The 13291-nt window shown below is 35.3% G+C and overlaps 1 protein-coding gene across 1 annotated transcript in view; it reads left to right on the top strand.

Moving 5' to 3' along the window:
* The window catches only part of LOC127652414 (NACHT, LRR and PYD domains-containing protein 3-like), a 252794-nt gene that overhangs the window by 103719 nt on the left and 135784 nt on the right, over window positions 1-13291 (top strand).

Below are 13291 nucleotides of genomic sequence, written 5' to 3'. Positions count from 1 at the left end.
CTTCGAAATCCCCATCTGTCATTACTTCAAACCTTTCTTCCGCCATCGTGATTAGACTATTATACAAAGTTTTACAGAGCAAGAGCCTGTTAGCTTAGCTTAAAGATGGCTGACACTATCTTTACATTCTATGAGTAAGATCCCGCCTCATATGGGCGTGGTGAAAACATGCGGAACTAGCTACTAATACTGGCTGTAGTTTAAAGCCTCTGTCCCAAAAATACTCCGATGATGCAAAAATCGTCATTTTGCGTCATCGGAGGATTTTTTCCAGACTAAAAATGAAATTTTCTCTCATACCATGGGGATATGAGGGGGAGCAGGGTAATTCGAAAATACTACTGGTTTTCTACTGATACAAAGCTTAATGCTAAATCCTGGAGTATCCCTTTAAGGTACAAAACTAAAATGAATCATTAGAAGGATTTTACGATCTACTTCGGCTTATACAATGTTTTTGGGGGGAGAGGTCCTGGTTACCATGTGCTGTTTTAACACACGTTGCCCCCTGTGTGTATGTCAGGACATGCAACTGTATTCATATGTATCAGTCATGGTCTATTCTAATTCAACATAAACAGCCAAAACAATGTATGCTAAAGAAGACCTCTGAAACATGATGTGTGTGCTTGTGCCTTTAGGGAGGAGTCTCAAAGCACAGATAGAATCTTCTTTTCATTCTAAAATGGAACTTTGTGTGGAATAATTAACACAATTGTTGAACTCACATGAACTGATTTAAATACAATGACACAAAAATGTTTCATTGATTTTTGAGCAGTTAACCTGATGTAAGGTATATTTGCCGCCATCTCCGTTCTTTGATACGCTCTTTAGATGGATCGATATTGAATGTACGTGGAATCTCAGGAAACTGTTCCACATTTTCTTTTGCCTTTGAACAAAATTAACAATGTTTGTTATAGCAGCAGAGATTATAAAAAGACATATGGTTAATTAATCTCAATTAGAAGACTTTTTGTCAATCAATGTCTAAACTGACCAGTTTATCAGATTTCATCACAGTTTTAAAAGATTCATCTAGTCATTAAAAGGTTACCTGTACGACATCTCACAACTCGTTGCATCTTTTGGACTGTGTGTGAAATGTGACCAGACTTCCTCTGAATATTCACCCACTCTTCCTTTCTGAGCCGGTTCAGATGCATCCTGAAGTACTGTCTGTGTTTCAATACAATTTACACCATTTTCCAAATGTCCGGAAGAAAATGTAACTTTACAAGTGTACATCTTTTAATAATTATTTATTGGTGCGTTCATGTGAGTCATGTAATGAAATGAAGACGGTCTTACTGAAACTTTTGGGATGCAGTAACAATCACCTGTCAGTAAAATGACATCCCTGACCAATCAAGTCACTCCTCTGTGTCTCATAAATCTGAGAAATCCACAAAATTGACTCTTCATGATAAATGATTGATTTGAGAATCTAAATGTAGATTTTCAGCAGATAGACTTGTATTTTATTTCAAATGTAATAGCTTTTCATTTACCCTCTTTAGCCATAGCAAAAAATATTTGAAAATATAAACATAATGTATTAGGCAATCTATAAAACAGCCAGTAAGATGGATTAATATGATACCTGCAAAAACATAATAATTTTTTTAATATTAGCAGCTCAAGTTTGCTTCGGAAAGGGGTGAATAATTCTGTGTGTTCTTGTTGTTGGCAGATATGAATTCACTTACAGATTGATATACCAGCTGTTTTAAATATTTGATCACATTATTAATTAGTTTGCAGCAGTTTCCGCATACACTATGTACTATATCAGGGCCCGTGGGGGTGAGGGGATACAGGGTGGTAACAAATATAAAACAATAGGGCGGCAGGGGCACAAAGTTATACAATATTGTACATGTTATTATTAATGAGAATTATACTATTGTAATTAATAATTAATATGTTTCCAGGTCAAACTGACCCTATCTGGTTTTAATACAATTTACCAAAACTCACACTGTGAAAAATAATGAATAGTAACCATTGCAAACAGCAAAACCATCAAAACAGTTTTACATTATGACAAAATTCAATAACATTACAAAAATATAACAAATACGAAAAGATCACAAATCATACTGTATTTACCATATTTAACATTTTCTAATTGTATTTAATATTTTCATTTGAACAAACTGTGAACATACTGTACAGTCATTACAACCAGTAATTAAAACTTTTAAAATGTCTTATAATGTTTGTGCTTTTGGAAATGGACCTTCACCATCCCTAATTATGCTTATTATTTGACATTTTAGGCTCTTTTGGAACACAGATGTCCTTTTTGCAAATGTAATAGCTGCAAGTGTAATTGTTTAATAAATATTATTTTAATTTGTTCATATCTCTGTGTACTTTCACACACGTGGTAGATGTGTGCGGGAATTCTGCGTTGTGACGACGGAACTTGAGGGAAAGTTTATAATTGTGTGCAAAACAATCCCGCACCCTGTTCAGGGCCTGTTATAGTACATACACATAGTATTACTTTAATTTAACATGAGTAGTTAGTACCTTGAACCCGATAACTTTGTCTCTTTTGATATTTGATGATAACTTGATGATGTTGTCTCAAGTCTCGTCGTAATTTCTTCATGACTAAAGCAGCGGCGCGGGACCAAGTACTCAGTGTAGCTCGCAGCCCCCTCTGGTGGTGAAAATAATCACTACATCATTGCTCTGGTACTCCGCGGGCTATATTGATCGGACTTTTTGTCGTGTATTTGCGGCATTTCTGGGGACGTCTGGTCAACTTAGTGTAAATCATGTTTTAAGTCTTCATGATTTCTCTTGAGAAATCGCTCTTTGAGCATTGTAAATGCACTTAAGATGTTTTATAGTTTTAAAACAACGTCTTGTGTGCACAGTTTAAATTTATTTAAATTCTTATTTTCATAATAATCCGGTTTCAGCAGAGAGGTAAATCCCGCTGAATCTCTCGCGAGAAGTGAATCAAGTTCTCTCACGTGATTGGTTGTGTGCAGTAAACGTCACTCATTCATGTGCACTCTTTCATGTGCACCAGCGAGTAATCTAATGTTAAAGTCAGAATTTTAAGCGGGAGTTCAGCCAAGATGGCGGAAAGACTGGTTGTGCGTTTCCACTGAGGAACGTTGGTAGTATTGTCACACACAGTCAGTAATATTTACATAACATAGTTGCATAGCTGTTGTTTAATATATGTATATAGTTGTTAGGTTAAGTTAAAGGGGTCATGACATGAGAAACCAAATTTGCCTTGATCTTTTGGTATATAAGAGGTCTTTGTATCATTAAAACGTCCTGCAAGTTTAATATTTTAAGACGTCCTCCCCATTCTAAACGAATCATTTATTTAATCAAGCTCAAAATACAGCTCGTTCTGGATTCATGGTTAGAAGTGACGTGACGGTTAGAAGTGACGTAACAGCGTTTGCATATGACCGCCTCCAGCACAAGATAACTACGCTTTAAGCGCAAGACTACGCTCATTTCAGATCGCCGTGCGCCTCACAAGTGTTCAGTCGATGGACAGCGAGCTCTGACAGAGACTACTTGTGCACAGGAAAATTACGATGCCACACAGATGTGCTGTTCCTGGCTGTGGTCAAACAAAACCTCTGAATAAGCTGCCGAAAGATCCAGACGTCAGGGAAAAATGGATGCAGTTTATTTTTTGCGGATCTGACCCAGTCACGGCAGTGTTAACTTAAGCGTTTGTTCTGTACATTTTAAGGATGACTGTTTTGAGAACAAATCTCAATATGATGCTGGCTTTGCCAGAAAACTGTTGCTCAAAGATAAGTCCGTGCCGACTATTCTGGGAACAACGACGACGCAAACTGTAAGTAATCTATTTTAAACTTTAAACTACTTTTTAAAGCGCAATTTCATTCATTATGAATAATCACAGTGTTTTTACTTAGTTTACTTGCATATTGTTCTGGCTGGGGGCGTCAATAATTGATACATAGGCACTGACGTTAGCCAATCATAACAGTGGGCGTTAACACTGAAGTCTTAAATGGAAAACGCCCCCAAAACAGACTGTTTGAATCAGAGGATGAGAAACAGGGTGGGAAAAGGTCATAAATCACTAGATTTTAAAAGTTTTTCTTAAAAAAAAATATATTGATTCTATAATTGCACCTAAGGGAACATAATAATACAATAAAAAAAACCATGTCATGACCCCTTTAAATTGTGCACGTTTGGTTCATCATATTGAGAACTGCAGCTTAGAGTCTGTCATACGTGGATATGGACGGAAATTCGACAGGTGAGTCTTGTACAACGGAAGAAATGGAAGTGGTTACCATCAAAGATAAAAGAGTGATTCAAGACACACACTCCTACTCATGCAAGGCTTACAAGGAAAGTGATGGAACCTGTGATTCAAGCCCTAATACACCCGATAAAAAAACTTTCTAAAAAAGCACGAAAAGAGCAGAATAAGTTGCAAGGAATGCAAGTAAGTTCTGAACCATCTTTGGCTGAGTTACAGGACAATATCATTCGCGTTATCACTGATAAAATTAACGAAAAGAGCGGACCAAACTGACAAAGCTGTTAAACAAAAGCGCTGCAAATCGAGGGGCTTAAAAATCGCTGGACTTTTGTCATCAAGAAGTGGGAGATTTAAAAAAAGAAAATGCTTCAATGAAAATGAAAGTGGAATGCAAAGGAAATTTGGTGAAATGGAGCAAAAGGTGAATGAAGCTGACCGATATAGCCGTCGTTATAATCTTCGCATATATGGAGTCACTGAAAAGCTGGAGGAAAACGTTAAAGTTAAGGTGAAAGAGATTTGCTGTGCAACAATTCCAGGCAGTGATGGAGAGACAATCGTGGCAGCGGTGGATGTGGCCCATCGCATCGGCAGAATGGACAACAGAGGAAAGCACATGTTTCCACGGCCAGTGATTGTCAGATTTATGTCTAGATCGGCAAGAGATGCTTTCTGGAAAGGCGACAAGAACAACGAATTCCTAAAAAGTAAAGGTTTTCAAGTGAAGGAAGACCTGACAGCTGAAGACAGGGCAACGCGTGCTCGTCTGTGACCGTTAGTTGAGAAGGCGAGGAAAAATGGAGAGAAGGCTTACCTAGTTGGCAACAAAGCATTTGTGAATGGAAAAGAAGTTAAAGTAGGATGAACATTTCAGTTGTGTCCCGTTTTTTTCTTTTTGCTCAGAATAAGGGATTTCTGATATACTGACTGGTATCACTTAGATAGTGTCTATTGAGTGACCGTAAGTCAGAAGTTTTATTTATTTTTCCCGGGTTAATGCAACAAGTTCAAAGTGTGTGACAATGTTCTCTTTAAGTGTATTTAAGATACAGTAAGTTAAATTCTGTAGTGTTCATGTCAATTTCAATTTTTTCTCTTAATGCCAGAGGTATAAGAAACCAACTGAAAAGGAAATCTTTATTTTTGTATTGTCAAAGCAAAGGTGCTGATTTTTATTTTATTCAGGAGTCTCATGCTTGTGAAGTAGACGTGACTTTTTGGAGGAGTCAGTGGGGTAATGAAATTTGGTTCTCATTCGGCAACAGATCTGCAGGGGTAGTTATATTAAAAGGAAATTTCAAAGGACAAGTTCACAGTAAACAAACAGATACTGAAGGCAGATGGATAATTCTACATGTTAGTATTGATCTCTCTCTCACTTTATTATAGTGAATGTTTATGCCACTAACAATAAGCAGAAGAATAATAATTTGTTTTTAACAATTGAGGATAAAATTAACCAAATTAGTTCTAAATTTCCTTGTGCAAAAATGGTTTGGGACTTTAATACAGTTATGGATGAAGAAATGGACAGATGGCCTCCAGGAAATAATGGAAAAACATGTGAATTAAAACACATATATGTGCAAGAATGGATCTTTTAGATATTTGGAGATATACATACCCGCACCAAAGAACATATACCCGGAGTAATAAGGATTTGACTAAACAATCTCGTATCGATTTTTGGCTCATTTCTGCAGACAGTGCAAATAATGTTGAATTAGTTAAAATTGATACTTCAATATTAAAAGATCATAAGGCTATAATTATTAAAATCAATTATGTTGAAGATCCAGTTAGTCCAAAAAAAGCCTATTGGAAGTTGAATCAAACCTTGTTAGAGAATGAATGGTTTAAAAATAAAGCTGTTGAAATTATAAAGAAATATTGGAAAAGGGCATGTACCCTTAATACATTTGGTCACAATTGGGAATTAATGAAATTTGAAATAAGGAGTGTAGCTATATGTTTGGGGAAAAAAATTGCCAAAATAAAAAAAGAGAAAGAAAATAAATTAATTGAAGAGATAATGGAATTATCCAGTAAGCAAATTTTAACAAACGAAGAACTTAATCAATTGGCCTCCTTGCGGTTACAATTGGACACAATTTATGAAGATAAAGCTGGAGGTGCCTTTATAAGGAGTAGACAGAAGTGGATGGAACAAGGGGAAAAAAGCACTAAATATTTTTTTAATTTAGAAAAACGGAATTGTGAGGTATCATCTATGCGTAAACTCATGATTAATAATAGAATATGTGAAAATAATAAAGAAATTGCTGAATATGTCACTCGGGTTTATAAAAGTCTTTACACTTCAGAACCTTTTAATGACATACAAACAGATTTATTTTTGAGCAGAATTTCTGATACAACAAAGAAAATAGATGAAGAATTTAAATTATTTTGTGACAAAGATATTAACTTGGAAGAGGTTCAAAATTGTATAATGGGATTAAAAGATAATAAATCTCCAGGGAACGATGGGCTTATTAGTGAATTAGATAAGACGTTCAAAGTTCAATTATCTCCTTTTTTTAGCAGCCATGTTCAAAGAATCTATAGCAAACAGGGAATTACCTGCAACTCTTAAACAGGGTCTTATTACAATTATTCCCAAGCCTAATAAGGATAAAATGTATATTGATAACTGGAGACCAATTACCCTTCTGAATAATGATGTGAAGTTGTTTGCTATGATTTTTGCAAGAAGACTAAAGAAAGGTCTGGAAGAAATTATTGACGAAGAACAATCAGGGTTTATGACTGGGAGGCATATCAGTAATAATATTAGGTTAATTTTAGATATGATTGATTACAATTGTTACATACCAAATGATTCATTCATTTTATTTATAGATTTTTACAAAGCCTTTGATACCGTGGGTCATGAGTTTATGTTTAGATGTATTGAACACTTTGGTTTTGGAGAATACTTCCAAAAAGCTATTAAAACTATTTACAATGGATGTAAAAGCTCAGTCAAATTAACAACCGGTACAACTAATAGATTTGAGATTAACCGAGGTATACAGCAGGGTAGCCCATTATCTCCATTCTTGTTTTTCTTAGTTACTCAAATTATGGCCCTACACATAAAAAGAGCAGAATTTGAAGGTATTAGCGCATTAGGAAGAGTATTTAAATTGTGCCAATTGGCGGATCGATACTGACTATTTTTCTTAAAAATGACCTAGAAGTAATAAAGGCGGTTAATTGTATTAAAGAGTTTTCTTCAATGTCAGGTCTAAAAATGAATATTAATAAATCTGTGCTGTTTTCACTTAAAACATGTGATTTAACAGAATTAAATGGTATTCCCATTAAGCATACAGTTACATATTTAGGAGTTATAATAGATAAAGATGAGAATGAACGCAGTGTGCTTAACTTCAGACCTATAATTAACAACATTACAAGGAGATTTAATGTATTTATCCCTGAATGGAAGGGTCTTACTGTCTAAAGCAGAAGGGATATCAAGATCTGTGTATGTGTCTTTAGCTTTACATATGCCATCTAGTGTATACAAGGAATTAGACAAAATATTATTTAATTTTTTTGGAGAAACAGACAACATTATTTGGGAAAGGACATTTTATGTAAGCAAAAGAGTAAAGGTGGGTTGTCAGTGCTTACCTTTGAAACCTTGAATAATACATTTAAGGTTAATTGGTTAATTAAATTCATGAAAGAAAAGGACAGCATGTGGTACACATTTCCAAAGTATGTGTTTGATATGTTGGGTGGCATAGATCTTTAGTTGAGATCTGATTATAAAATTGACAAACTACCTGTGAAATTAGCTAAATTTCACAAACAAGCTTTATTAGCTTGGATGCTGGTGTTTAAGCACAATTTTTCCCCAAATAAATATATTATTTGGAATAATAGAAGTATTCAATATAAAAATAAATCTCTTTTTATAAAAGCTGGTATGAAAATAATATTGTGTTAGTTAGACAACTTTTAAATTCAAACGGTAATTTGTTAACTTATAGTGAATTCTTGGATAAATTTGGGTTTCCAGTTACACCAAAAGTGTTTCCTGTTGTGTTTGACGCCATAGCTCAGCAGGTTACACATTTTGTAAGATCTTGTGGAAGTGATATTTCTGAGACAATGTTTGTTAAAGACAGCATGTTTATAGGAGATATTGATATCCTTAAACACCATTGTACCAATAAACATATTAGGAATATTTTAATAGGCGGAACAGCTACTCATAAAAGTTCATTGTGGAACAATGTATTTAGACATATAAACTGGACTAAAGCTTGGAATATTTGTGAAAAATATTGTTTAAATAATAAAGTAAAAGAGGTTACATTCAAAGTTTTACATGGTATATATCCAGCTAAAGGTGTATTAGAGAGATTTAATTTAGATATTGATTATTCCTGTGATTTTTGCTCAATTGAAAAAGAATCTATTGTACATCTTTTTTATAATTAGTGATACTCTAAAATGTTTTGGGTGGATATGGAAAATTTTATCAGAAGGAAAACCAAAACTATATTCAAACTAAATAATTTTGATATATGTATATATTATTCCAATGAAAATAATAATAATAACTTTATTTTTCTTGTGCAACTTTTTATTATTTTGGGGAAGTTCCACATACATAAAAAGAAATGGTCAGGGTCCAAGCCAAATTTCATTCATTTTCTCCAGGAGATCAAGAACTACAGCACCTGTTTGGAGAATATTGTCAACAAAAAAGCAGAAAAGACTTGTAGTGTTTTTCGTGGTTATTTTTTTGATTAAGGAATTAACATTTTGTACACTTCTGGTATTTTCTGTATATATTTGTATAATGTTATATATTATGTTCTGTTAATAATTTTTTTTTTTTTTTAAAAGTCAGAATCGAAGCATGAGTTGACAGAGAAAGTTGATGAGCTGCATCATGATACCAATTATTATGTTAGTTATGCACATCTGAGACTCTCCATGTCTCATTCAGTGACTGCAGGATCCACAACATGAAGATAATAACAAAACACAATGAACAGTAGAAAATCAACTTTGTTCAAATTGTAGAATCATGCCCATTTTTGCACAGTTTTTCATAATATATATATATATATATATTATTTTTTTTTTATTATTTAATTATAAACATTTAAAGGGACATTTCACCCAAAAAAGAGAATTCTCTCATCATTTACTCACCCTCATGCCATCCCAGATGTGTTTGACTTTCTTTCTTTAGCATGAGGGTGAGTAAATGATGAGAGAATTTTCAGATTGGGTTAATTGTGGGCGGTCCAAGTGTAGTGAACTGATTTACAAAAAAAAAAAAAAAAGAAAAGGTATGTGCTGTGTAATTGAACGTGATCATAGGGCGTGATACGTGGAGCAATACGTTATAACCACCAGCCACAAGAGCAGCACGCAGCTATATACACTCACCTAAAGGATTATTAGGAACACATACTAATATTGTGTTTGACCCCCTTTCGCCTTCAGAACTGCCTTAATTCTACGTGGAATTGATTCAACAAGGTGCTGAAAGCATTCTTTAGAAATGTTGGCCCATATTGATAGGATAGCATCTTGCAGTTGATGGAGATTTGTGGGATGCACATCCAGGGCACGAAGCTCCCGTTCCACCACATCCCAAAGATGCTCTATTGGGTTGAGATCTGGAGACTGTGGGGGCCATTTTAGTACAGTGAACTCATTGTCATGTTCAAGAAACCAATTTGAAATGATTCGAGCTTTGTGACATGGTGCATTATCCTGCTGGAAGTAGCCATCAGAGGATGGGTACATGGTGGCCATAAAGGGATGGACATGGTCAGAAACAATGCTCAGGTAGGCCGTGGCATTTAAACGATGCCCAATTGGCACTAAGGGGCCTAAAGTGTGCCAAGAAAACATCCCCCACACATTACACCACCACCACCAGCCTGCACAGTGGTAACAAGGCATGATGGATCCATGTTCTCATTCTGTTTACACCAAATTCTGACTCTACCATCTGAATGTCTCAACAGAAATCGAGACTCATCAAACCAGGCAACATTTTTCCAGTCTTGAACGATCCAATTTTGGTGAGCTCTTGCAAATTGTAGCCTCTTTTTCCTATTTGTAGTGGAGATGAGTGGTACCCGGTGGGGTCTTCTGCTGTTGGAGCCCATCCGCCTCAAGGTTGTGCGTGTTGTGGCTTCACAAATGCTTTGCTGCATACCTCGGTTGTAACGAGTGGTTATTTCAGGCAAAGTTGCTCTTCTATCAGCTTGAATCAGTCGGCCCATTCTCCTCTGACCTCTAGCATCAACAAGGCATTTTCACCCACAGGACTGCCGCGATACTGGATGTTTTTCCCTTTTCACACCATTCTTTGTAAACCCTAGAAATGGTTGTGCGTGAAAATCCCAGTAACTGAGCAGATTGTGAAATACTCAGACCGGCCCGTCTGGCACCAACAACCATGCCACGCTCAAAATTGCTTAAATCACCTTTCTTTCCCATTCTGACATTCAGTTTGGAGTTCAGGAGATTGTCTTGACCAGGACCACACCCCTAAATGCATTGAAGCAACTGCCATGTGATTGGTTGATTAGATAATTGCATTAATGAGAAATTGAACAGGTGTTCCTAATAATCCTTTAGGTGAGTGTATATCTGAATAACAGGACGAGCCAACCAACTATTAACTTAACAGCTATTTATTATTAGTTTTTCCAGGCGGGTTGTCACAAACACTAGAGACAAGAAATATTTTTTTATACCTTTATATGAATTATGGTTTTGGGTAAATCAGAAGAAATAAACAGAGAAATGCATGTACATGAGAAAGAGAATAAATTGAAATTAATCCAGTACGGTCAAAACAATATACCAAAAGACAGTCTGTAAAGTAATGTAAAATAACCAATAGAAAAAAAATGGCAATGACAATAAACATAAAAAAAAACGTATCAGATCGTAGATGAGTGATTCATTAGGCAAGTATGGAATCACTACCATGACATTTTGAAACGGTCAATGTTTAGGAAGATGTCCAAATCCCTTCGATGTTGAAGAGAAAATCCACTCATACAAAAAATAGAGTCACCCTTCAAGTGCTCTCCAATTACTCAAACAAGATCGTTCACAGAGGTACGTCCTTGAACTCTGGATATTTAATAATGCACAAGGCAATTGCAGTGAGAACAATCCATTGGGGAGAAACCATTTGATATTTACAGATGTATTTCCTTTGCAACTACATATACAAATTCAAGATGGCCAAACATAAAACAAGATTTAAAGAGTCCATATGATTGAACTGGAAACAAAGTTTCTCAATAAGGACTCCTTTGAGTTTTGCTTGAGGTGTAAGTATAATCTCATGCTTCCCTCTTCCAAACAAACTGACTTCTTCTATCATACATGCCAGATTATATATCAGGGTTTTTAGCGCTCAAGCGCCCCCTAGTGATGAGATACAAAATACAAATGTAACAGCTAAGACTGTAACAACGTTGTTTTCCGAAACAGAGTCTCTCTCAGGGAAGAAGACATGACTGCAGAAAAAGTCGCATTTTCCAGGTTCAGTTCATCTATAATGTAGCAGTAAAAGGCAAACATGCCACACACAAAAATCATACAAATATTTGAGTTAACCCCATTAAAGTTAGTGGAGGTGTTGTCTAACTTTAGCGGACAGTCAGAAGTCCGCCTCGTCGTGGATTATCCCATAACGTTAAATACTCTATATGTAACGTTATCTAATCATTTAGAGATTTAGCATTTTAAGAAGTTAACCTCTCAGTAGTCACTGACAAATATCCTGGAAAATGCGACTTTTATTGCTCCATGTCCATGTATCACTCTCTATGATCACGCGCAATCACACAGCACATACATTTTCTTTTTTCTACACAGCTCCGTCCTCATTGGCGCTCTTGTCACGTAAATGACCACATCCGGTCTCGGAATATGAACAAATGGTCCTTTTGCGTTTCTGTTTTAAAGTAATTCAATTTTTTGTTATCCGAAATAGAAAATGAAAATCAAATTATTTTTTAAATATCACTCATCAAATAGCACTCATCCCTTTTTGACACTGAAAAAGAGAAACGCTTTGTATTTTAATTTTAATCTTTGTATTTTAAAACAAAAATCAAATAGCCACTTGTTTTTTGTTTTTTAAACCCGATTCTAAAAGGAAAATCGAATGACCAAAAAATACACGGACCATACAGGGACCCCTCTCCATGCAGGAAAAACAAAACAGCTTTTATAAGTTCATGATATGACTGAGTCTTCAATTCATGTTATGCTCATGATTTTATCCACATGTCTCAAAATTACAATTCATTTTTTAAGGAGTACAACTTTTTAATGATGAAATTGGTGCAATATGTGTTTTCTATTAAAGCAATAAGCTGTGAAAGTGTTAGTGATTGTAGTGCACTCCGTTCATGTGTTATTGCTAAGCACACTTATTACATGGGTTTATTTTTGATAATGGAAAGCTTAACGTTTCATTTTAATATAAAAGGTTTTCACATCGGTGGGAGTAAATGCCAAAATTAAAGTACAAATATTGATCATACGCATGTCTATAGAGGAGGAACTAGCTCTCAAGTTTTGCATCACCTTTACCTCCAAAAGTGTTACATATTCAAGGAAAGGTTAAGATTTTGAACAAGCATCTTTTATGGTGTAAAATTGTACAAGTATGAAATGTTTGCTGATATACATAAATGATTATGACCAAAACTGTAAGCGCTAACAATTAGCTGTATTTAGAAAAAGGATTAAAAATTGTTGCTCACTATAAAAACAGTACTCTCCTCCGCCATGTTGAAAGTTTACGACGACTACCATCTCAGAAACTCTAGCATCAAAATTATCTCAGAGTTTCCCACTTGAGGGGTCGTTCATGTGCAATTAGGAGTGGGATACTCATCTGATAGCACGTGAAGGCGACATTAATCCCAAAAATCCCAATTAGCAATTCAAGTGCATTGACACTCGCTTGACTGCAGGTGG

The sequence above is a fragment of the Xyrauchen texanus genome, chromosome 12 (genome assembly GCF_025860055.1).
Source record: "Xyrauchen texanus isolate HMW12.3.18 chromosome 12, RBS_HiC_50CHRs, whole genome shotgun sequence".
Taxonomy (NCBI): Eukaryota; Metazoa; Chordata; class Actinopteri; order Cypriniformes; family Catostomidae; genus Xyrauchen; species Xyrauchen texanus.
Note: the sequence above shows the minus strand (reverse complement) of the source record. Positions and strands in the feature narration are given on the sequence as shown.